Raw genomic sequence first — 24,815 nt, forward strand, 5'->3', positions numbered from 1 at the left:
GGTTGCTCAGAGATAAAGAGTGTACCATCACTTATATGAGGAAGATACAGAAGCCACACACAGTTCTAAATATATCTTTTATATTTATTCTTCTCTGGAAGAAGGTTTCCATCCCCTGAAATTTCTAAGAGGTTATATATAAATGTTTTTGCTGCGTACCAGAACGGATGTCTAATGAAAAGCTTAAAGAGAAGCTGCAGGCCACAACAGCTTCATCCAATGGTAAAAGGACTCACCTGACACATGGAAAACAAACCTAGGCCACAATGCTACTTAGGCATTAATATCACATGTGCCAGTCTAAGTGAGGAGACTGAGTATTAGCTGTGAACCTGCACTGCAAGTGTCTGTCTCAATAAGGCAGTGCATGGCCATCCCACAGAACTGATCTAGTCCCTGGTCTATTGGTTACTCCAGAAGAGGTAAATTTCTCATCATAATTGTGCTGCAAATTTTCATCCTTTTAAAAACAGAACCATATATTGCAGTGGTAAAAAAATTGTATCATTCTTATCCAGCATTGATATGTTTTCATGAAAAACTTCCAAATTGGCGCTAATATGTCAAATTTCTCCTCTTAGCAATGATGAAATATTACACCTCTGCTTTTCTTCCACTGTTTAATCATCCATTATTTTTCCATTGATTCTTAGCAGCTATGACCAAGTCAGGATTTCATCCTAAATTTTCCTTGCTAAAATTTCCATGCTAACATTTTAATAGTTGGCAGGTACAGATAGTTTTATAGGTAAAACAGTCATTAATTGAGGTTAATTCTATCCAAGGAAATAAGTCAAAGATAGGAAAGGAAATTTTAAAAAAATAAGTGAACATAATATATTGGAAATTCTGGAGTAGCTTCCTTCAGAAGCAAAATTTCACCAATTTTTTGGCTGTACTAAGTCATGTCTCCTGGTTGTTTTGCTAACTCTTTAGAAAAACAGGGTTGACATTGAAATCAATAATCATATTCATCTGCAGGTGCCAAAGCACTTCTCAAAATCAGCCAGGAAAATAGTCTTCTCAGAAATGACCCAACAAAGGCATTGAGATGAAGGACCAGGAATTACAGCCCAGATCTCCAGTCACCCAGCCCAGTCCCTTGTGTGTCAAACTCCCCCAGCTCTGACAAATGAGTTGGACATCTTAAGCTGCAATTTCAAAGTGATTTACTGAGCAAAGTGAAACCACGCTGTCACACAGACACCACTGCTGCGAGCTGCTCTGATTGCAGTCACCTTCTGCCACTGCTCTTCAGAGCACAGTGCTCCCACTGCTCAGCCTTCCTCTGGGGGCTTCTCAGGGTGGCAAACTGAGGTCATTTGTCAGGATAGAGGAACCACTCGTCCTTGTTCTTGTTCTTCCTCTTCCTCTTCTCCTCCACTGTGAGTTAAAATCCTGGAGGATTTTAACTTACTACAGTGATCTCCAGTGATGCCCGCCCTGTTAGAAAACATCATGTTAATCTGCTTGACACAATGAAGAAAAGAAAAACAGGAGAGAGGGGTACAGGTTTGCAATGTTTCTTAGGTAAATCAGCAAAGAACCTTGCCTCCCTTAGCAGAGGATGTCTGCTCTGCCCCAGGGGAAAACAAATAACCATGCTTGTACCCTCAGCACCTTGAAAACCCGTGGTGTTCCTGTCTGGAGTGAGCATGCACACAGCATGGATTGCAGACATCCCAGTGAAGCTCCCTGAGAGTTTGGTTCCTTTGCATACCAATTACATGACTCTCTGTACATAATGTATAAAGCCAAGATGCTCGGGATGCACCCAATGATCCCAGAGCATGCACAAAACAATTACAGGAGCATTTGCAGCAAATTTCACGCTCTCAAGAAATACCAGACTCACTGGTCATGTGCTGTAGGCATGTCTAAAGATTTTGCATGTGCAGTGCTCTAGCATTCATGAAGGCAATTCTTAACTTCTCATTTCCAGGCAAAAGAAGACTTAAGTCTTAAAGGGAGCTTTCCATACACTTCAACAGAGCAAAACTGATTTACTGATAACTCAGTAGTCCTGAGTTATTGCATTTAAAAGTACTGCAGTGATATTGCTGTTAACCACAGCTGGATGGGAAATGGAATTCCTCTCCTATGGCATACCCAGGCTTGAAAGATTTTGTGTTTAGCATGAATCAGGAAAAAAGGTCCTATTTCTATTACCATCAAAATTGCATATTTGAAGTGCAATGTAGTAACAAAATGACTTTTTTGGAATAAAGTATATCACTAATGTCTGATCAGAACATCATTAAAAACTAAAAGTCAAGAAGACTGAAGAAGTCGGAATGAATCATGAGTAAGGAAATAAATTTGTTTTGATTTTCAGAAGTTTTGATTAATTTCTGCTCAAGCTTATGTTAATACATATTTCCTTTCCACAGAAAACTTACGATTTTTAACAAAGCACTACAACTGGTGGTAGGCGCTTTGCCATCAAATAACCAAGAGAACTATCTCTGCAAGCTTCAGGCTCTCTCAGCCCTCTCAGAACCCACACTCCTGTTCCTCCTGTGCAGACCAAATCCTCAGTCCAGTGGCCTCTCTCCTAGTGAGAAAAATTTAGGTTTTATCCTTCCTCACAGCACTACCAAATCCATGCACAGACCAGGGAAGATTTGAAAGCACTGTTTTTTTAAAGGTATGCAGACAGATGAGGCTAGAAACAGGGTGAGCTCAGATGGATTTTGTCTTGCTCAACTCTGACCAGTTTGGCTTAGTCTTGGCTAGTCTAACCTGAGATCACCACCCAGTTTCCCTCAATAATCAATGGAAAGAGACTGATGGGATGAGTCACTCTGTGGGGGTTCCTATCACACACATCTGTCTCAAGAGGCAGCAATTCACCCTCTGGCTGAGCTTCTTTATTCCACAGTGGCTGTTGAGGCAGCCAAAGGCAAGGTCTGACTGGACAGTGTTTGGGCAGCTGCAGATAGACAAGATGATCCCCACCCTGAATGACAGCATTATTATCATGGAAAATATCACTACCAAGTACCAACTCATGGCATCTCACCTCCACATGTCTGCTTGCTGCTTAAAAAAACAAAATCTGGCTTTTCACTCCTGTGTAACATTTGTCATCCCTGGCACAAGCTGAATCAACTCCCAATAAATCTGATCTCTACCAAGCCTGTTCTTGAAAAGATGCCCTCACTGGGGCTGCTGGGTATCCTTGGAACTGAATCCACACTTCCCCTCTTTCAAGGGAAAATTTCGCAGTTTATGAAGTACAAAGTATAATTTGGGCCCCGATGTGCTGTATTGATCTGCTGAAGCCCTGCTGCATGGCAAGTCTCACAGCTGATGGAGCTGTATGTGGCAGGTCAGAGGAGCTTATTGGCATCTAGAAATGTCTCCAAGGGCAATGGAAATGAAAGACTGTGAAATTTCTAACCTACAGAGATGAAACTATGAGGCTGATGATGAGAAGAAATCTATAGAGCAGACTTCCCAGAGGGACCTCAGGCTGTGGTGGGAACTGTCTGGAGTCCAAGAGCCACCAAGGGACTGGAACTCTTCAGCTTAGAGCTCCAAGGGGAAAAGGTGTGGGCTGAAGGGCAAAGAAATGGTATTTTACAGGGACACCTAGGCCCTGGAGGTAAAATTTTATTCTATGCACTCTGCCCTACAAATACACTACTGGGGGAACCAAAAAAGGAAAGGAGCATTTGGGTGTATGTGCAAGGGAGGGACACGCTCTGGGCTGACACTCAGTCACACTCTCCATTTATCTTTGTGACTTTCATACCTCAAAGAAGCTCCGATCTTTGTGCAATGATGTTTTTCTCCTAAGGCAGCGAACAAGAGCACAAAATTAATAGCAGCAGTCGTCCTTTCAGTTCTCTGAACAGAGCATTGAATATGACTCATGGGGCTATGCCAAGCTGGCATGCCACCAGGGCAATAAAGTTGTTGCTGGTAGATCCTCATTAACAGCACGCGGACACCCACCGTCCGAGAGAAAGACGGGACTTCTGTGTTGCCTCAGAAGAAGAAAATGCAAAATATTGTACGGCTGAGTTAATTAAATCTGACAGAGAACAAAGCTGGTTGTGGTGAGCAGGCGAGGCTCCCCTGCTATGCTATCTAGACTGAGCTCTCTGCATGGGGCTCTCAAAAGTGGTCAGCGCTGATCTAACCCAGTTCCCACTGAAGGCAATAAAGAAACCCTTCCTGACATCACTGGAAGAGCAACAAGCAGAGTTACTGGGGGCACAAAGCCAGGACAACGCTGAGACAATGCAGTTGAAAACCAGGAAGGGGTGCCTGATGTATCTCCAAGAAGAAATATAAAACATGCCCAAGAACAACAAAGGGCCTTTGTTAAAGAAGCAGCAATTTTCCCAGTGGAAGCCTGAGAGATGCTCTCGTCACCCACTTGAGCCCAAGATGGTCACACAAAGCCAAATGACCATCCATCATGGAAGTGGCCATTAAGCAGAGGGTGACACACACATCCCAGCAGCCACTCAGTTCTCCTGGAGATGGCACAGCTCACCCTCATGGAAACGCAAGCACATTTTCCCTGCTAACCTACAGATCCCCACAGGTCTGGCTTGGTCCTGCCAGATGCACAGGAAAGCTGTTCTCCACATCAGCTCAACAACTCCTGCTGTGTCCCTCACCTTCCTGATAACATCAAGTGGTCCACACCTTGAGGGCATCCCCAGCTGCCATCACCCCAGAAATATCAATGCAGAGCAGTCCATGAGAGCAACACCTCTCAGCCCTTTAGCTCTATTTACCATCCCTGGACTTCTATGTACTGATTTTTTGATCAAGAAAACCATGTAGCTCCATACCTGGCACCCATCAACAATCCTGCTGATACTTCACACATATACAGGGGAAAAGAGGCCTGACTCTGCATGCACAGCATGGCCCTTTGCCAAAGAAAACTCCCAAAACAACTCCAGTGATTTTGGTTCCTTATGGATTCTGGTAGAGCACAGCATTCTGTCTTCAGAGTACCAGGGAGGAGAAACCTAAAGTGACCCCAGGTTCTTAAACCTGAATATGAAACCCAGATTCACCTTTTAACATTATACAGCTCATGTGGTATCTGAGAGCTGAGCTCCTAGTTTAGCAGAGAAACCTATGTAGAAGCCAGGAACAGAAAATAGCCCTAATAATTAGAAAACAACGATGGCCAGGGGTTTTCATCCTTCTTTCTCCCAGTGCTTTCTTCCCTGAGGTGAGGTACTAAGCCAAAAGACCTGAGTGAAGTAAAGTTTCCTAAAATAAGTATTGAACTAGGAGGCACCTCCAATGTCTAGGGCGCAGTTGCTAATTAGGAAAATACAGAAAAGGGTCAGGAAAACATCCTGGAGCAACAAGCTTCAGGATAGGACTTGTAAGAAATTTGAAAGAGTGAGCAAAAAGCATCATGGCTTCTCGTACCACAGCAATATTTATGATAGAATTGACATAGCAATATTGATTTCTCAGAGCTGTGAAGGGGACGGGGTGAGTTCATGCATAAAAGAAAGAGGAGGCCAGCACAGCCCTGTTTGCCCCATCGATGCAGCTTTGGGAACACTCTGTATTTTTCCCATCATGACAAATGCCCATAAGGAAACTGGCACTACAGAAAGGTTGCACAATCCTCATAACTTAAAAGGAGAAAGCCAGACACACCTATTCCTTCCTTAGCATTGGAGGCACAAAAGGACTAATGCTAACATATACAAATAACAGGTCTGGAGGAACTCTCAAATTCCAGTCTGGAACAGTGTCAAGATAGGATTTTAATGCTGCATTTTACAAATCATGTAAGTGTTTAAGCTGATCTCCAACTAAGCATCCCTTTTTAAAATTTCAGGGTAAACACTTCCATGAAACATTAGTAGTTTCATATGAACACATAGACATTTGGCAGATCTGGCAGAGAAAGCACTTTAACAACATTGTATAAGATTGCATTAAAATGTTGCTACGGTGAATTGGAATGAAAAGCAACAGCTTCAACACCAACATGAACCCGTAGCTGGGTTATAAGGAAATACAGTAAAACTGGGGGTGATACACCATCAAGAGTGTCTCAGTTTTTTAATCTAAACATTTTTCATGTTAAAAAACAAACTCATCAAAAGTAACCTTCCCCACAGTTTCCACTTCATGCAAACCCAAGTGTGCTCAAAAAATTCCTAACCATCTTATAATTAAGAGTGTTAACCAGTTCTGTCCTTTAGCTCTTGTACTTGGCTGTTCATATAATGGTCTGGGAGGATCCAGATAACATTTAAGACTGGAATGAGTCAGCCTGGAAAAGATTATGTTTATATAATTGCAGCATAGTATGGGAAGTGCCCTATATTATAACAGGCTCAGCATTAGGCTAACTCTGAAGGCAGCTGTAGTCAGCCACCCTGCTATGAGTAACTCAGTGAGCCCTCTCTTCATACAGCACCTGCCTTACATCATGAAGGCTTTAAAAACACAGCTCTTTTCCAGCCTTTGTGTTTCCACAGCCTGGACACCAACATCCTGACCCAATCCAGCCTCCAACCCCCACTGTGATGGAAATATTCAAGAACACAGTTTCACTCTCATGCTGGTGGTTTTTCACCACTAGATCTCTTGCTTGTCTCAGTCATTCCCATTCACCAGGCAATATGAGTGGCTGAGGAGGCAGCAGAGCTAACTGGCTGCTCTATCCAGCTGCATCCAGCTCTTGAATCCAAGTTATTGCAATAAGTTCCTCCAACTGATGCTCCTAAACACAGACATTAGGGCCACCCAATAAGTAATGAAATGCTGTCATGACCCTCCCTGTCCAACAAGAGAGAAGGCTGACTCTGCTAATCTGGATTTGGGAGCAAGAATTTGGCAGAGAAGGCTGCTCACACAGTGGCTGGTGAAGAGCTGATGTGTCAGGATGCTGCAGAAACACATTCTTAATTCTGTGTCCAGCACCCTGTGGTATGGGACACACTGAAATGGAAGCCCTGTTGGGACAGTGATTTCAGCTCCCCTTTGACTCCATCATTTCATGGGTTACCTTCTCCTCTGGATTACAAAGAAACCCAGGTTCCCCCACCCCAGCCAGGAGCAAGGCTGCCTGGAGCTGTGTCACAGGAGGGCAGGTGCACGTTTGTGACTCCTCTGGGGGACTGGCAGCAGTTTCACACCAACTGACTGCAAGTTTTCATGAAACTGCTCTGAGAGGATCCCAAGGGACTGGAGTGCTGTGGGGACTGCTCCTTTGTATTGCCAGGGAAAGGAAACACTGTGTGAGGATATGCATGGCTGAAGAAAGAGTCCCTAACACTAGGACAGTGCATGATCTCTCTGTCATTACGTTTTCCTTCCATTAACCTTTTTTTTTGTGGTGCTTAATTGCTGGCCAGGGTTAAACCACACTATCCTCATCACCTGTTAAAAATCCCCTTTTTCTTGCCCTCATCATTCCCTTAGTTTCTCTCCCTTTTCAAGCACCCTCTCATTATCTCCTGCCTTCTTCAGGTTCTTTTTAAATCTCACTACCAGTTTGTCTCCCATTTCAGCCCATGGCTGGGACCATTGCTGCTGAAGCCTGATTGGTCTCCACCACTCTGAAATAGCCATGCACCACCTTCCCCACTCAGAGGGGGGATCCTGCACTTCTAATGCCCAAACACAGCCTCTTCTTACCTCTACTCCCTGCGCTTGCTGCTGTTCAGGTACATGGTCTCCCTCCCTTGCTACACTTGTCTTTATACTATCTCAGGCTTGGTATAAGAGAAAATTTATGCAGGCATAAATGGCAACCAGCAGGCACCCAATGATTTGCTTTCAAGATTGAGTTAAGTGGAAGTGGCAGGGGTAAGATTCAGGGCTCCACTGATTTTTGCCCTGCTCACTTTCACGTTGAGCCCATTAAAGTTTTCCACTCCGTGTATTCAGCAACACTTCTGCATACCAGGGCTAGAGCTTTCCAGTCTGGTATCCAGAGCTCTGTTGCAATTGACTGTGGCCAAATCAGTTGTCAGCAGCTCACCAGAAACTCTTTTGGAATTGGTTATGAGATGAGCTAGAGCTGCAGGAAGATCAGGACACTTCTCTGTCTCATGGTCCCATAGGTCTTTGTGACTCCTTGGCTCACAGGACATTTATTGTCCTGGGCATTCACTTGTGTCAGAGACCTTGCAACAGAGACCTTGACCCTGGGCTACAGAGGCCCCTGACATAGCCAGAGTCCCCAGAAGGGATGGGCTTGCTTTGCACTGGGCGTGTGGTGCTGCTGTGCTGTGCCTTGTGCGAGGATGAGGATACACCTTGGCAACGTAGACCCTGGACACCCCTAACTTCACCAACACATCTTCTCTGAAATATCACAGTCATTTTTAAAACAAAAAGGCAATAGTGTTTTCAGGGAAGGGGCTCTGGATAGTAGGGATGCAGAAAGAGTGAATATTCCTGAGAACTAAGTGTGGATTTTAGGCACCTAAACCAACATGCTGCTGGCACCACCATGAAGGGATCCCTCTGGAGCTGGGTTCAGGTGCCTCTGGAGCAGCTGGGCAGTGCTGGTGGGGCCACAGGGGCTGGGGCTTGGGCCCAGACAGTCTTTCTTGCCCCACGCAACGTATAAGCTGCATGCCCACAGCCCGTCATGCTGCTGTCTTTGATCCTGCATGGCTTATGAGCCCTTCCTGAAGCCAGCCTAGAAGCCCTGGGGGTAGGAATCCCCAGGGCTGGCTTTGTCACCAGCGGCCTGGAGCTGTGGGTCTGGCTCTCCCAGAGTCACCATTTACTGCTCTTCAAAAAGGCGCACGAAGCGCTTTTGGGACCGCCTCTAAACAGGATCGGCTGACACCTCAAGCCTGTATTTTAAACCAATTCAGATCAAACACTAAGGAAATTCCAAGCCAAAGAGCTTTCTATTTCCTCTGCTTCCCCTGTAATCCACCCGACTGTCTGCCGGTTCCTGGGAGTGCTGCTGGCCTAAAAGCTACCAGCCTCCTCTCACAGGCAGGAGAGTTGGTTTTATCTGCCCTTCCTTGATGGGCTCGAGCTCTAAAGCTTCCTACCCAACCCTTCCTTAATAAATTAGAACAATTACTCCAGGCTTCTCAAGGATAATTGCTAATAAAATTCTGCAGATTTCCCCCAAAAGACATGAAAGGGTTGGAAGCAGAACCAGAAACTAAAGGAGAAAGAAAATGCAGGACAGAAATAATAGCCCTTGTTCCATTCATGTCTCATCCACCGCTGGTGAGTTTTTGTTCTTAGAGTCACATATTTCAGAGATGAATCTTCCCAAGCTGTCTCCAGTGGGGAAATGCCTCATGCTCACTGCTTTGGAAAACTAGTTGGTTGTTTTTGAAGTTAGTTTACAAGATCTTCCTGAATCTAGAAAAAAATCGTGAAAGCCTCAGGCTTGGATTTACAAAGAATCAGCAGGGCATCAACAAAAGACAAAGTCACAAGAAGTGAAAGATGTCCAGATACATCCTGACGCTCTTTAACAGGAACCTCTTCCAATACTTTATTTTCCAAAGACAGTTTGATGCACAGAAGCAATGAATTCTGAAGCCTAGATGGTCTTGAGTCCCTTGAGGACTGTGGACACTGATACTTCTACAAGTATCAGTGGTTTAGGTTCAGGACAGCTGAGGAGCTATTCAGACCATCAGGTCTGGCTCATTATGGACAAAATTAGACCCAAAAGATGAGTTAATCCTCTCAAATAGGCAGCCCACATGGCAGGAACCCCCAAACACACTGACGAGGAGCAGGAATAACCAGCTTTGTTTTCTGTGTTGTTAGGCTATCACACTGGGCCTACAAGAAGAGCTGCTGGAGGACTGCACAGCATTGGATGTGCCTGTCATAGGGGAGCATGAGGCTGATAAAGGACTAGGCAGGTCACCAAGCCCTGTCTCCAAGTAATCTGTCTGTTGGTTTAACTGGGAGCAAATTACAGGCATCACTAACCAGAAACTTGAAATGGTACTGGCATGTCTTGCCTCCAGTCTGTCTCTCCTTGTGGCACATTGCCAGCACTACACAGGGAAGCAAAAGAGCCTCTGAAATTAAATTATATCTTGGAGGAAGGAGGAGGAGTTTTCTTCCTGAGCAGGCCACTAGCAACAGCCGTGAGCATGGGATTTATGAGGGATAGATACAGGAAAACAAACAACTACACAATCTTCTTCCACATTTGCCCAAATACGTCAGCATATCACAAACCCAAGGATTCTTATCACAAGTGTAATTTTATGTCATTCTGATTCTATTCTGTAGTTACGAAATCCCTTTCACAAGCTCTCAGAACTCCACCTTCAGAAACACTGTCGTTTTCTTGCCTGGCCCCACTATTTCCTAGTGGAAGACCATTCCAGAATTTTACTCCACAGGAGGGGAAAGACAGTCCTTGATACATTTGATTTGAAATATAGCACATATAATTTTCTAATTAGACTGTGTGGATAACAAGAAATGGGAGGTCTTGAATAGGGAAAGAAGATGTAATACCAGAAAGCTCTTCACAGCATGACTAACATCCCCTTGCTTCTCCAATTCAGCTAAGACACTTAAACACTTAAGGTTGAACTTCAACATTACATAGGACCTAAAATTGCCTTTTGTGATTTTATTTTCCTTACTTGTAGTTATACTTCAGTAGATCAATATCCTGAATTCCTGCTTCTGTATGGTAAGTGTCTGTTCTTTAATCTTCTCTTAACACTCCATTCAGATAATCCTGACTGAAAGCAAGCACTTCCCTTCAGGGATGGTAATGAATCTAAATAAAGCCCTATTGTAGAAAAGGACAGTCAGTATTTGTTTCCCACCAATAGGCAGGACTCTCTTTGGGAGCACTGCATGGCACAAGGCAGTGAAAAGTCTCATCTGGCAGGGTTTGTCCAGTAGCTTATAGCTGATCCCAGAGGTCCCTTGATCCAGGAAACATAACCCTATATTGCAATAGGTCCAGACTCCCCTTTGTTTCAGTCTGTTGCTTCATTTGCCACACCAGCCAATGATACAGTGAAGTGTCATGACCCATGGCGTGGCCTCCTTGTCCTGTACCAGCCAAGAGCGAGGGAATCATTTTGTGAACTGCAGCCCAGAGCACCTCGGCTGAGTCTATGACCTTTGTGTACTGAACTATGCTGATGGTTTTCATTACTTATAAATTGTTCTTTGAGCAATGAAAGAAACACCTGTAAATCTATGGATGCAGAACAAATCAATTCCTTAGAGACAACAATCCTCCAACACTATTCTTCCATCCAGATAAATTTGCCCATCTTTATACCAAGGCTTCATGAACTGTGAAGCAAGTAATCATTAGATGTTTTAAGAAAATGGGGAATCAATTCCAGAAACTATTACAGACTCCAGAAAATCACAGAAGTTTGTTACAATCAGGGCATGTAATTCTGCAGTGCTTTCTCCCAAGGCACATAACCCTCTAACACAGCAGCTCCTGATCTGTTCCCCTGGCATCCTCACTTCCACTCTGCAAGGCAGCAAATGTGGTCACACACCCTCACTTGGGAACTGCTTTCCTAGCACTTATTCCTCATGCTGTAACATGTTTCTAGCACCTAAGAGTCACCAGAACCTGCTTTGCAAAGTATTTAGAAATAAAGTCTTAAAGCAATGTCACCCACGGCACAAATTAACACCCAGCAGACTCGGTTGTAACTATTTGCTGCCCTGTTTTGCAGGCAGAAATGGCTGGATGCTAATGTTAGTCCTGGGAAAGGGCATTATGAGATGGTCATTTGGTCCAAGGGACTCACAGAGATTTAACATCAGTGGTAGTAGAAATTATTTATCCAAACTGCAGTATAGTCTTGCAGACCCAAATTATTTGGTGGCCCCATTGCAGCAGGGACTCCCTTTCAAGATGATGGCACATGGACAACAGAACTCACCACACAGGGAAGGGCTGGGGCAAAGCAGGGTTCAAACCTCACCAGAAAATCTGCCTCTCCACAGCCAGAGGAGCCTATGTCCTGGAGGTCATGGAGGACAGGGAGATGGGGGACATAAATGGTGACACCAGGGGGTCTTCGTAGTATCCCATATATCCCAATATAGCAAGCAGCTCCTGCTCATAAGCAGAATCCCACTGATTCTGACCCAAAAGACTGATCTATGATTTCAAATTTGCTGAGGCAAGCTCTGTGTACTTACACCCCTAATGTACTCACAAAATCAAGGATCTGCATTCCTTTTCCAGGTAATTCTAGGGCAGGTAATTTCTCAGGTGAAAAGATAGGTAGAAGAGCAGGGCCATAAGGAACTCATCTAGTTTCTCACTCCTAAGTAGAAGGTGGAATGGTCACTGTGAAGTTTCCAGATTTGCAGACAGAGACACCACCAGACCATTATGTGAAAAAACAAAGTCTCTGCTCAAGGGCTGCATTATACCAAATATTAGCAGAATGGCTGAGACCTATTTGTAGCAAGCACTCCACCCCACACTAAGACTCTGAAGGTTTTTAGAGAATTATTGACAGTCCAATAAAAATGCTGAAGAGTGGATTGAACTGGGTATTACCAGGCCTATTTCCAAGAAACGTATTTTCTGCACTTCACCTTCCTTTAGATAACAGAATAGAAAGCTTTCAAGCAGGTGATAGAATTATTTCTTTGCATGTGTTCAGGACAACATGAATTCAGTGTTGTTTCCCACTGAACTGCACAGCTGAGAGATTTTAAACCTCTAATATTTCCTATTCTGCTTCTCAATCAGAAGAGAGGTCCCTCCACATCCAGCTACACACACACAATTCTCAAAACGAACTCTACATGACATACCTCCTACCAGCTACAGAAGGTAATGTGATGTGAGTCATTCGCTTCTTTCAAAAGCAGAGCAGCATCTGAAAGCATACAGAGGAGAAAAACAGTATTTCCTCAAAAAATTGCTAGTGTCAGCAGAAACAGTTTCTAACTTGTAGAGGCAATGCCTTGCTGATGTGAAATACCAGCAATTACTCACATTTTACATCATCCAACGTCACGTATTCACATTGTACCCACTTGGACAGCCTATGCAATTTTCTTCCTTTGTCAGCCAGCCTTCTCTCAGGGAGCCTGGCACTGCAATCCTCTTGGATTGGAAGATGCTGGTGGTTGGCCAATATATAACATTCAAGGGCACAGTGCTAATTCCAGTCTGAGAATATTGTCTGCCTGGTACATGCTCTCTTCATTGCACACAGTTTCAAAGGGACAGGCAGTGAAATGTGCTTGGCAGGTATCCTGAACTAACTTTCAACTGTTAGAACTACAAACCAGGCTGGGGATGTTGAGAGAAACAGGATATTTCACCTCTAAGGTTGTGTCTGAAGTTGCTCTTTTAGTTGCTAATATAATAAATTGCGACTGTATTATTTAGATCAAAGAGGTTTTAAGTAATGGATGAAAGTCAGCTATACCATGTTGTGAATTTATAAAATTAATAATAATAATAATAATAATAATAATAAATCTTTGAAGTGCCTTACACAGATGAATTAATTACTTCACAATACTCTTTGGAGTAGATGAGAATTATTACCTCGTTGTGAGCGATCTGGAAACAGCAACAAAGATGCTGAATGACTTTACGAAAGTCAGACCAAGTTAGTGCCTGAGCTAGCATTCAACACCAGGCATGTCTGGCTCTGTTTTTGTGTTCAGACCACTCATCCACCCTGTTGAAATGACAGCTGGCTTCCTGCTTCATGTGCTTTGTTCAGACATGATCCGCACACAATGGGTGAAAATATTCCCACCCAAATGATCTTGTTTCTTTTTGAGCTAGGCTAGTAGAATTGAAATACCTCTTTAATGTCTTAACACGCATGTCCTGAAAAAGAGCATTTTTTCCTTCCTTGAGGTTTTCATCAGCTGCTGGATTGGAGCTGAAATACAGGGTATGAGCATGCAGCAGTATAATTTTAAATTACTAGCAGCAGTACAAAGAGGTCAACATCCCAGAACATGAAGATATATCTATTTTGGCCTCTAGCTGACACTAAGAAAGTATTTGGGTTGTGGTGAGGCCAAGGTGAGATGTTGCTTTCAAGAATACAGAAGCAAAGAACAAAGGGGCTTGTGGGGGTCCTCTTGCTCTGCTTCCTGCCCCATATGCCCTGTGACACATAAACCCTTCCAGCAGTGTCTCAAGTGGCTTTAGGAAGATTTCAGATGCAAACTGCTCCATTCCAGAGCTCTTCTTTGGGATCACTGAGGGAAGATCAGGCAGAGGTCACCACAGAGCTCGCACGTCTCCCTGGAGAGTGGCCAGGCAGAGTCAGCAGCATTCCCAAGCCCAGTGGAGCAGCTGAAGCTGCTGAGACACAGACCATGAAAGGTGTCTGCTGTAGCTGTGTGACCAGGAGAGAGGTGAGCAGCCTGGCTCCAGCCGGACAAAAGCTTGGAAAATGCCCAGCAGGGCAGGAGGCAGCAGCGGGCAGGGTGTGAGAGACCCACTGCTGCCACGCTCCACCTGCTCCCTGCCCCTGACAAAAGAGCAGGGGGGGATAGTTTGGGTGTTTTTAGGTTTTGCGGGGGTTTTTCCCCTGATGGTTTAAAAGGCCTGATAATGCCCTAATCCACACGTGCCACAGACATTCAAAGCAGAGTTAGGTGCACTTTGTCCTCTGCAGAGTTGTGGTTTCCCTAAAGGTCTGCAGTCCTCCAGTGCCCAGCACTGCAGAGTCATACACAACACCAGGGAACATCACTCTGTGGCCCTCCACCTGTGGACACCTGGGGTGGCACTTGGCCCTCGCATCCAGCAATCCAGCACTGCCGCCCCAGGGTGGGGGGCACATTTTTGACACACGACACACAATTTTAGCTGTCCCTCTGTAGTTCCGCTTGAGATCAGTAAGGGGTAAATGTGTATTTCTCCTTTACTCTATTAGCATGATGTAAGAATTTGTCCTGCAGTTGATGCTTGGGAAAAAAAAAAAAATACTGGACTGATTTTACTTGGAACTGCTGCATTTATCAAGGCCTAAAGCTGCATAATTTGAAACCAAACAGCATTATTTTACCTTGCAGATTCAAGGGTGTTAGTATCAGCTTTCCAGTACCACACACCTCAAGTCGGTTTTATCATCTGCAAGAAAACAGTGTATAGAATGCATGTCATAAATCTATGCTCAATTTCTCAGCCCAACAAAGTATTTATAATGCAAATTCTGTGCATATTGGGCACTTTCCATCATTCTTCAGCCTGCTTTTCCCCCAGATGTTGTTTGTGTGTGCGTTATTTCAACAGAAGTTCTCAAAGGTTGCCAGTGTAAGAAAGAAAAATGTGTATTTGTCATTTTTTGTCTTTCAGGGAAGTTCGCTAAAGAACATCAGTTCTTTGATTGCCAGTGAATCAGTAAAAGCTGAGAAATCAAATGGAAGTGGGCATGAAACAACACATTGCTTTTGAGTTTTTAATAATATTTATGTAATTGTAGAATCTAAGTATCAGGAGAAAGGAAACCTTTGCTTAAAGATGGAATATATTATGCATGTTCCTGATATGCTGAGAACTTTAAATAAACACCAGATAGGCTGTTCAGGGAACACTGGACAAAACTACTAGTAACAGCATTTTACAGCATCTATACATTTTTTAAAATTCCAAACAAAAATATCCCCCAGAAATAAATGAGGTCTGTTATTCCCTTCTTAATTAACAAGAGACTTGCAAACCCTTAACTATTATTTGCAGGTCACCTTTAAAACAAAATGACTCTTATTGCTGAAATCCCTTTGCCTACAAATTTAAACCGAGTGAAACTTTAAGCTTTCCTGTGACTTTTTGCCAGGTACTATTCAGCCAGGCAGCCACAAGGCTCTCACAAATTCTTACTCAATCTAATTTGGTAGTAGAGGCTGGATATGGGACAACAGAATAATTTCAAGTCAGCAGCCCACAGCCCATGCCGTGGTTAGACCACAGAGATGAATATGAGGAAATCATGGCTCTAATCCTTTGACAAAATGTGGTTATTTCAGCTTGCCTGTTCTAGTCTTCAGTTCCAGCTTTCTCGTGGTGTTTTACCACTCTTGGATGAAAAGGTCCACACAAATGCTGTACCTTTATGTTATGCACAAGGGATTATGAGCCATGAAAGAAAAATAGGAAAGGTGGTAATCCAGCTTAGCAAGACCTACCAGCGCACCACAGGAAGGAGAAATTCCACCCCTGTGTCTTCAAAATACATCTCAGCTGCTTCTCACTAATGAAAACGGCTGAATGACTGTCCCCAACCACTGTGCTGGGGCAGCAGGACAGGTCCCTGCCCACCCATGGGGCCTCCTGTGGCCCCTGGGATCTGCTACAGAGGCAAACATCAACAGCAGCAACAGGATGGAGCTGGGAAAGTTGAGGAGGCTCACAGAAAGGGAGTGAAGGGGATAAGGTGACACTGCTTATGGCTTAAGGTGACCATCTGCTGTCCCCTAGAACTGCAGATCCCAGCACGTACCCTCCACTGCAGCCTGCTCTGGGCCCTGGGACTCATGGCCAATGTGCTCTGCTCCTCCCCAGCTCTGCTAAGCATATTCCCTGGGTATCATTTTAGTCCAAACAAGGAAATAATTTTTTTCCATGTGACAACATCTCCACAGCCACTCATTTATGCTTATTGCGGCACTGACAGTCAGGAGCTGCAGAGATTTTCCTGGTTTTCCCAGGACTGGCAGCAGTGAGGGCAGCTGGTTCTGTTTCTTCTGTTATGGGCAGCGACAGCACTCTGAATGTTAAACACTCTTTAGCTTTGGGCTTTACAAGATTTCAAAGTATATCTACCAGGGCACAAGTACGTGGCATGACCTAGGTCCTTACACGAGCAGTCAGCTCAAGATTTGGAAGCTGCACCTGGAAGTAACTCCCATATACTAAGGCAGGTCACTTTAGGGAATTAATTTGAGGTTTATAATCTTTGGGATATTATGAAGCATTTGGTTTTTCAAGCAGAGAATCTCTCACACATCATTCACAGCAGGGCAGTGTTGTGTATAGCTGGTATTGCTTGTATTGCACCCAAAATTGGTACAAGTCATGCTGACAAAAGCACTTTTTGCCAATAGAAGTCAAGTCTCCATCAAGGGTGAGTTTTCATATTACAGATAAGCCAGCCTAAGAGCCAGTTGTTAATGGAAGAAGCATTCTTGATCCCATCAAAATTTTCCCATCATTTACCTTTGTGTTGATTCTTTATCTTTGACCCCAGAGCAAGGCGGCTCCCTAAACTGTCAAAAGTAGTCATCCAGCAAAAATAAATGAGAAGCTTTCTGTTGGGTTAGCATTTTACATCAGTTCATGGTGGAGTCAGAGCCAGTGGAGATGTAGATAAATGTAAGGGGACGAGGGAAGGACCACACCTTGCAACAGACTGGGTCAACTACAACCTAAGAAAATGTTGCTGCACTACTTTGTACTTTGAAAGGATGAAAATACCTGATCTAAGACTTTTAGACAGGTCAGGTCAGGTCAGTAAGACAGAAGGAACATTTCCTGTGCTCCCACCTCTTAAAAATGGCATCCGTAATTTTTGCAGTAGTTTCTGACTAGGGAAAATACTCCTGAAAGTAACACAGCTGTTCATGACCACGTGGAAGAACAAACGGACAACACAATGTGGGGAAAGAAAATTTCCATAAAGCAACCTGTCCCTAACTTCCCTTATTTCCAAAGCCTTCCAGACACTGCATCTTTTATCTTGTGAGTACTCTTTAGAGGTGTATCCATGCAAACACAATCAGTCCACGGAAGGTAAGCTAGGATTTCAAAACAGCCTGAAAATTCTGCTCTGGCTCTGCTCTCTCCAGCCATCTCTTTCCATTTTTTTATACAATTGCTGTGTGTATGTTGTGTTTCCAGTTGCTATTGCCGCCTGCCAAGTACATATCTATGACTTGGCAGCCAAGTTACATATTTAAGAGGATGAGAGAAGCAGGTTTGGGAACAACCTCAGATCTCATCCATGGCAGCCAGGCAGCACTGTAGAAATAGGCTCAGGGGAAAGGGGAATGTATGGAACCGATGGCTCAGTGGCTCATTTTTAGGGAGTGGGGCTGTCATCAGCCTCAGGAGACCACTGGCCCACCTTGACTCCAGTAAAAGTCATGCTAAAAGAATTGGTAAAAGCAAGGGATGTGTTGCAGATACCCAGGGTTGCCTGTGTTAGTGTACACTACAGTGTGTAGTGCAGGAAGCAGGGGAGAAAAACCTTCCTCTGTAATGGAAATCTGCTTTAAACAGTCCAAGAAATGCGTAACACTAAGCTCTCTGAAAAAAAAAGCTCCTTGGCATTTCCAGTGGAAGATGCCGTAATAGATACATGGCATTTGGCTTTTGCTAATTTATCACCTTCTTTCTGTGGGAATTATATACATCTGAGGGGTAAAAACTAAATAGATAATGTGAAGCACTCAAGATGTGATAGTGACAAGTTCCACAGGCAGCGTCCTAAATAATAATTCTTCTTCAGAGCTGGGGCTGAACAGCACACAGTAAATAAGGTGTATGTTGAACCAGGAACTACAACCTTCTTAGAGCTTACACTGCCCATTTTGTGCACTGACTGAGGTAGGTGCCCTACAGAAGAAAAAAAAAAAAAAAAAAACCTGTTAGTGCATAATTAAAAACTGGGTTATGAGGCATAAGCACAAAGAAAGCAAGAAACAGGCTTGCTCCAATTGTCATAGTTCTGAACAACTGACCTTGAACCCTTAATAGGCTTCTTTTAGTGTTGTTTCTTGTGGTTTTTGTGCGTCCATGGGCATCCCAGTAGCTGGGAACACTCAACAATATGTATATATACCCATTCTTTAGGTATATCTAATGTTTAATTTGGATATCACACCCAGAAAATAAACAAATGCATAAACTCAACAAAAATATCACTGACTCACCATCCAGTCATCCACCTCTTCTCTGCCTCTTGTTTCTTCTTGCTGTGTCAAGCCTCTGTCTCCCATACCCACCGTATTAATTTCCTCTGCTTTTCCCAGGGGCAGTTAAATGTCAGCCTTGGTTTCTCTGGGAATATTAGACTCCGTGTGTGCACTGCTGTTTGTATTGGACACACAAGCACAGATTTCAATTTCACAGTAGCTAATACTGCCCATGACTACACCATTTACCTGCCAAGTGCTCTGCCTGCTCATTAAAAACAGGATCATGCTGTATGAATGGAATAAATACTGTCCTTGGGCGAAGTACTGTGAACATTGGTGCAGGTTTTCACTTCAGTTTTGTGCAACATGGAAGCTCCTAATTCCCTTTTTTCAGCAATTTGAACAGTGCATTCCTTGGATAATCCAAAGCAGAGGGCAGTTTGGTAGCTGCACTGTAACTTCTGGAGAGATACCGAGTCCACCTCATGTCTAGCCCCAGCCGTGTCCCAGAACCGGAGCCTTGTGGCCTCACGGCCACATCCACAGCTCCAAACTGGCTGAAGGTGTTCATAGGCAAAGGCAGAATCAGCTTCTGAGTCCACACCGAAGCTCTGAGGGAACTCAGGAGGCAGAGACTGCCTGGCACTGCTTACAGGCAGTCTGATTTTGGAAAGCCAGAAAAACCAGCTGCACGTTCTTTTACTGAACACCTCGTGCCATTGCTCCCTCTGCATGGTTTTATCAGATGAGATTATTGATCATAAGCAGTTGTCAGCCCTTTTCACACAGCCTTGCACCCCCAACAATCAACCTTTTGTCATTAAAGTGCCTCTGACAGAAAGGAAGAAGTATTAAAATATACCTCACACTCAAAAAGTTTTTTCAAAATTTTGTTTTGATTCTGTATTCTGAGGTGCTCAGAAATCTAGGAACCTTACAAAAAAACTTCATAGCCCAGTTTCTAGTTCTTCTCAGGATATAATAACCATCTCCCTGCTATAGAAATAGGGGAAAAAAGATGAAAACTTAATATAGAAGTGCTATAGACAAGATCTTCTCTATTCAATTCTGTGAGCTTTGAAGGAAATTTGAAGGAAATTTTGGCAGAGAACTTGACTTTTAGCTTTTAGTGCATTACAGAGACTTTTTAGATTATCAGTATTTTTAAACAAGTTATTTCCCACCTGTAGTGCTGAGGGTAGGACTAAGGACTAGCTACCATCAAATTTCTTTAACCAGGCTGTGTAGGAACATTTGCAAACACAAATGCAAATGAATGAGGTCTTCAGCAGGGAAATAAGGAGTCTTCCAATTGAGAAATAAACGTGGTTTTGAAAGAAATATGTTTACACTTTTAGATACAGCCTGGCAAAAAGAAATGCTGCTTTCATCCATGACATGTGATTGCTAGACTGTCAGTGCAACTGTGCAGCAGCTCTTACAGGGATTGACAGAGAATATTTCATGATGCTTAGCAGTGAATATAAAAAGGCAACCAAGACCTCCTAAATCCAATGAGGTGTCTATAGAATCCTGCCTGAAGTACATAGCATTGCCACTTCTGGAACTGGTTTTGTCTCCTTAATCCTATTCAAAATATAGATTTTTACCTGCTGACCTGCAAAAGATTTGGAGCAGTGACATTTTTAACTGCTCCAGCAGGTAAGGTACAGGTGCTGCCAACTGCTACCTAAGCATGGGCAAGAACAAACTCACACTGCTTGGGCCAGGATGCAACAGAAATCTGTCAACTTTTGCAGAGGCCAACATACAAAAAACAATTCCTGAATGGTGGGAGAGAATATCTTCAGCAATGGAAAAGGAGTGAAAATTTCCTGTACTCTTGATTTTCTTTAAGACTACAAAAAAAGTGTTGGCTCTTAGAGGGAAATTTCTCCCCTCTCTGAAATTCCAGGCTGGTGCTGTTATTAGGATGACAAGGGGAACCAGCTTGTCTCTGTCTCCACCCTCTTGATGCAGGAGAGAGTAAAGGCAAACGGGTCATGCAAGGGTGGATCAGGGGGTTTTAATACTGCTGTTTCATATGTGGAAGTGAAATATGTTGTTGCATCTGGAAATGCTGGCCTGCTCAACTCTATAATCACCACGCTGCTGCATGCAAAATCTGCTCTAGAGGCAGGTCTGTGCTATAGGCTTCTGCCTGCATAAATATGTGGAAGAGAGCGGCGCAGAGATGTGATACCTGACCCACATAGGTGTGCTAGAGAAGCTTTACTAGCATAACTTGTTTCGCTGTGGGGTAGGGAGGGGTGATAACTTTCCTGTGATGAACAACTACAGAACATAATTCTGCTGCTGTAAGAGCATCCACATGCTTTGCTGGTTTAACATCCCAGGATTCCTGTGTGCCAAGGTGCAGAGTACCTGACGTAGCAGAGATTAGACCACCGTGTGCTTTCGAAAGGGACACAGTAAGGGAAACTCATGCCAGGCACAGGGCCAAGGAGGAGAAATTAGGAACACCTTTGAGAAAAGTCCAGTTTGAAATGCTATTACCTTGCACTGCACTGCCAAGACTGAAAAAAAGGAGCTTTAAGTATGCATGCTGGGTGTAAGCCATGTTTTTTAATGTGATACCTTGCATTTAATGTGAGTGCCAAGACTGGAAATGTGAATTCCCTGAACATTTTTTTCCCTTTCTTCCTGTTCCTCATATTTATCTGCAGGAGTGGCTCACAATGGGGAAAACAAACTTTATGGTGCAGTCCCGACACCCTTCATCTCCTACCTTGGCTGCACCCTACAGAGCCCCAAACCTCCAAGAACCTAAATGACAGGCAGCTCCCAAGAGAAATGCTACCCAGCCTGCAGGGCTCCACGCAGCGCCTCCCGAGAGATAAAAAGGCAGGCTGCTGGGATGTATTCATGCCTGCCTTTAAGATGGTATCACAAGGGATGAGCAGGGCTGCAGCCTGTCTGCAAGTCCTGTGCGCACAAATTCAAACAGACGCTCCGGAGGCGGCGGGGCCGGGCTGACTCACCCGGCCGGCTGGGTGGACGCAGCCTGTCCGAGCACGTCTCAGCTCCCCAGTGGGTTGCCCTCAGACAGCTCTCTTGTCCTCAGCTCCCTCCGAGGGCTCTCACACCGGCACTTTATTTTAGTGATGCTTTCGGCTTTGACTTTTTTTGTCTCTTCCCTCTCCCCTGCAAAGCGACGGTGGGGAATTGCAGGGCGACCTGCACCGCACGCAGGAGGCATGGCTTTGCTTTAGGGATTGAATCCGGGTGATTAAATTCTCCAGTATTAACGCCACGGGTGTTCCTCTGTTTGAAATAATGCCATCCAAACTCAATCAGAAAACATATGGAGCCATCAAAAGTTAATACAGGAGTTGCACAGGGCTAGGAAGTTACAAGCACTTTATGCTCTCCCGTATGGGCTTTGTCTTTCTTGCACAGCCTTGTTGCAGCATGGCAAAGTTCAGACACTCAGGGCCAGGATTTTGACAGGAGCAGCTGGCTTTCCTGTGAGTCAGGACAGTGCACAGGATGAGAGACGCTGAGTGCAAAAGCAATGAAACTGCAGATTTTAGACAAGATTACTTTCCTGGCTTTGCCAAATTCATTTGAAATGTGCAACTGCTCCCCGGAACGATATGTACACACCAAATGCACCTATTTGCAAATGGGGAGCAGCATTTGGGAAATTGACTTTATTTCTTTAAGAAACTGGGGAGGGGAGGGGGGAGGATAGAGACCTACTGGAATCAGTGCGAAGTTTCCACTTAGAGGATCAGAGTTCACTCTACAGTTAGCACAACATACTGAAAACCAACTTGAATTTATTCCTTGTTTTATAAACTAGACTGAATGAATGCAAGGAATCTAGCTCTGAGCTCTTCAAGTTTTCTGCCTCTTGCGTTCTGGGGGCTTGTTCACATATTTTAAAGGCTACTTTGTGCCTCGAGACTACAAATCTTTTCCCAAGCATGTAAGTCAGCACAAGTTTCCAATCCTTTACATACCCCACACACAACCTTAGGTGTGTCACACCTAAAAACATCTCTTTTGTAGGAAAAAAAGAATACAACTCTCCCAGTGTTAACCTGTTGTTGTCCTCAGCCACTTTCACCATCTGGATGGGGACTCCACAACTCTGGTCTCTTCTCCCTGCCTGCCTCACTGATGGAACAGGCACAGAGCAGCAGTGGCCGAGGTGAAGGAAAGGACAGACAACAGCACAGGCGTGTGACAAACTGTCTGCTGCGTGCATTTAGCTACATTAGCTCTGCAATACACTTAAATAACAAAAAATTGTGTTTAATAACTGGGAAGCGACGCTGAGCAATGCAAACCAAGGGCTGAAAAGTAAAGGAAACTATGTGGCAAGGGCAATTACCAGTTGGTTAATAGAAAAAATAGTTCAACCTGCATTTACAATGAAAATGGGTGCTACGTATGCCTTATTGTCATCCCATAGTAGTGGGATTTTGGTTTGAAAGAGTTTATCTGACAGTACTACAGTTTGCAGCAACAAGTTTTCACTTACAGATAATCTAGTGGCATTCATAAACATATTTACCTATTAGTTTCTAGGGGAAAAATAAAGTTAAAAGTCACAGTATCTTCTCATTCCCACGAGTCCTCTACATGCTACAGCCTGGAAATCAAGAGGCTGCGTACCTTGACACAGCCAGGAAAATGCTATGTACCTGAACACCAAGAGCCTGATTGCAGTGTTTGGAGATCTCACTGAAGCCCTCAGCAGGTGCTGAAGTTGATGCAATCGACTTCTCCAATCTCACTGCGATGGCACTGACATTTACCTGCCAATCACTCGATAGACCTAAAGTGGTTTTGAGTCATTTGCAACAACAGCTATCAAACAAGCTTTTTACACGCTTCACATTCCCCCCTGTGATGACTGTAACCCCTTTCTGTAGCCAGTGAAGAGAAATCCACAGTCAGTCAGTGCGCTGGAAAGCTATCTGAGAGAAATCCATGTAGTAAACCAGCATTACATCCTTATTGTTGTCTTCCTTCTTGTCACAAAAAGCTTTTTATAGATTTTTTTTTTTTTTAAATATACAACACTTACAAGCTTAAGGAATCAAAGTCCTAAAAGTTGTTTGCAACGGGGAGAGCTGGCAGGGCAGCACCAACCACGGTTCCCAGGACACCAACACTCCCGACATCCAAACAAGCAACAAACCAAAACACGGCAGCCGATTCCCTTCAGCTGCCCACTGCTCTGCAGTTTTTTCCCTTAAAGGACAAGCCAATCCGAAATGTGCGTGCCATCAGGCTGCTGCAGGAGAGCTCATTAACTCGCAGCGCCTCGGACTCCCAACGCTGCCTGCTAGGATTTTTGCTTTCTTATACAAATGAAGAGCTCTGCAGACAGTTTGCAGCAAAGCCAGACAAGTTTAACTACTACAGATTTTGCCTATGTTATTAAGTTCAGCATAAAAGCTCCTCACTCAGTACTCCCAGCTCTGGGGGTGTCCTTGCCAACTCGACTTTTGATTAAGAGGAGAAAAACACACTCACTGTAAGTATTGAAAGCTCAGTGTGCACACAAGCAACCCAAGAATAACTCAGCACTTTGTACAGCTGTCCACAAACCGGTCTTTATTTTATCAAGCCCCACCACCTGCCAAGCAGGACTATTTCTGTTGTCCTCATTTCCCCGCTGTTCTCTCCCAGCCACACGCACACAAATGCATTCCCAAGCACGGAACTGCAGCCCCTGACACCAGCTGTGGGTAAGAGCAGGTCCTGCCCGAAAACAGCACCAGCACGCAACTCCGGGGAAATTTTCCCTGCTGTCAAAATCCCGGGAGCCACACTCCCACTGCCCCTGCCACGGGGCTGGGGCACCGCAGCACCAGGACACCCCTCCCCAGGGCCCATGCCAAACTGGGCTCCCCTCAGGAAGCCCCCATGCTCTCTCCCACTGCCACTCTAGGGGCATCAGCCACCCCTCCGGAGCCCAACACCCCCCT

General features: G+C 44.3%; 1 long non-coding RNA gene across 1 annotated transcript; it reads right to left on the reverse strand.

Moving 5' to 3' along the window:
- Positions 1–1,152: 1,152 nt before the first annotated feature.
- Positions 1,153–24,815, reverse strand: LOC121673996. The gene is made up of 5 exons (XR_006019392.1): positions 23,909–24,815; positions 15,000–15,064; positions 12,769–12,833; positions 12,159–12,269; positions 1,153–1,443 (listed from the first exon to the last, which is right to left on the reverse strand). It is a non-coding gene; the product is annotated as an uncharacterized LOC121673996 (long non-coding RNA).

Source organism: Corvus kubaryi, unplaced genomic scaffold (assembly GCF_017639235.1).
Source record: "Corvus kubaryi isolate FWS band 111438036 unplaced genomic scaffold, C.kubaryi_AGA036_p1.0 66, whole genome shotgun sequence".
NCBI lineage: Eukaryota > Metazoa > Chordata > Aves > Passeriformes > Corvidae > Corvus > Corvus kubaryi.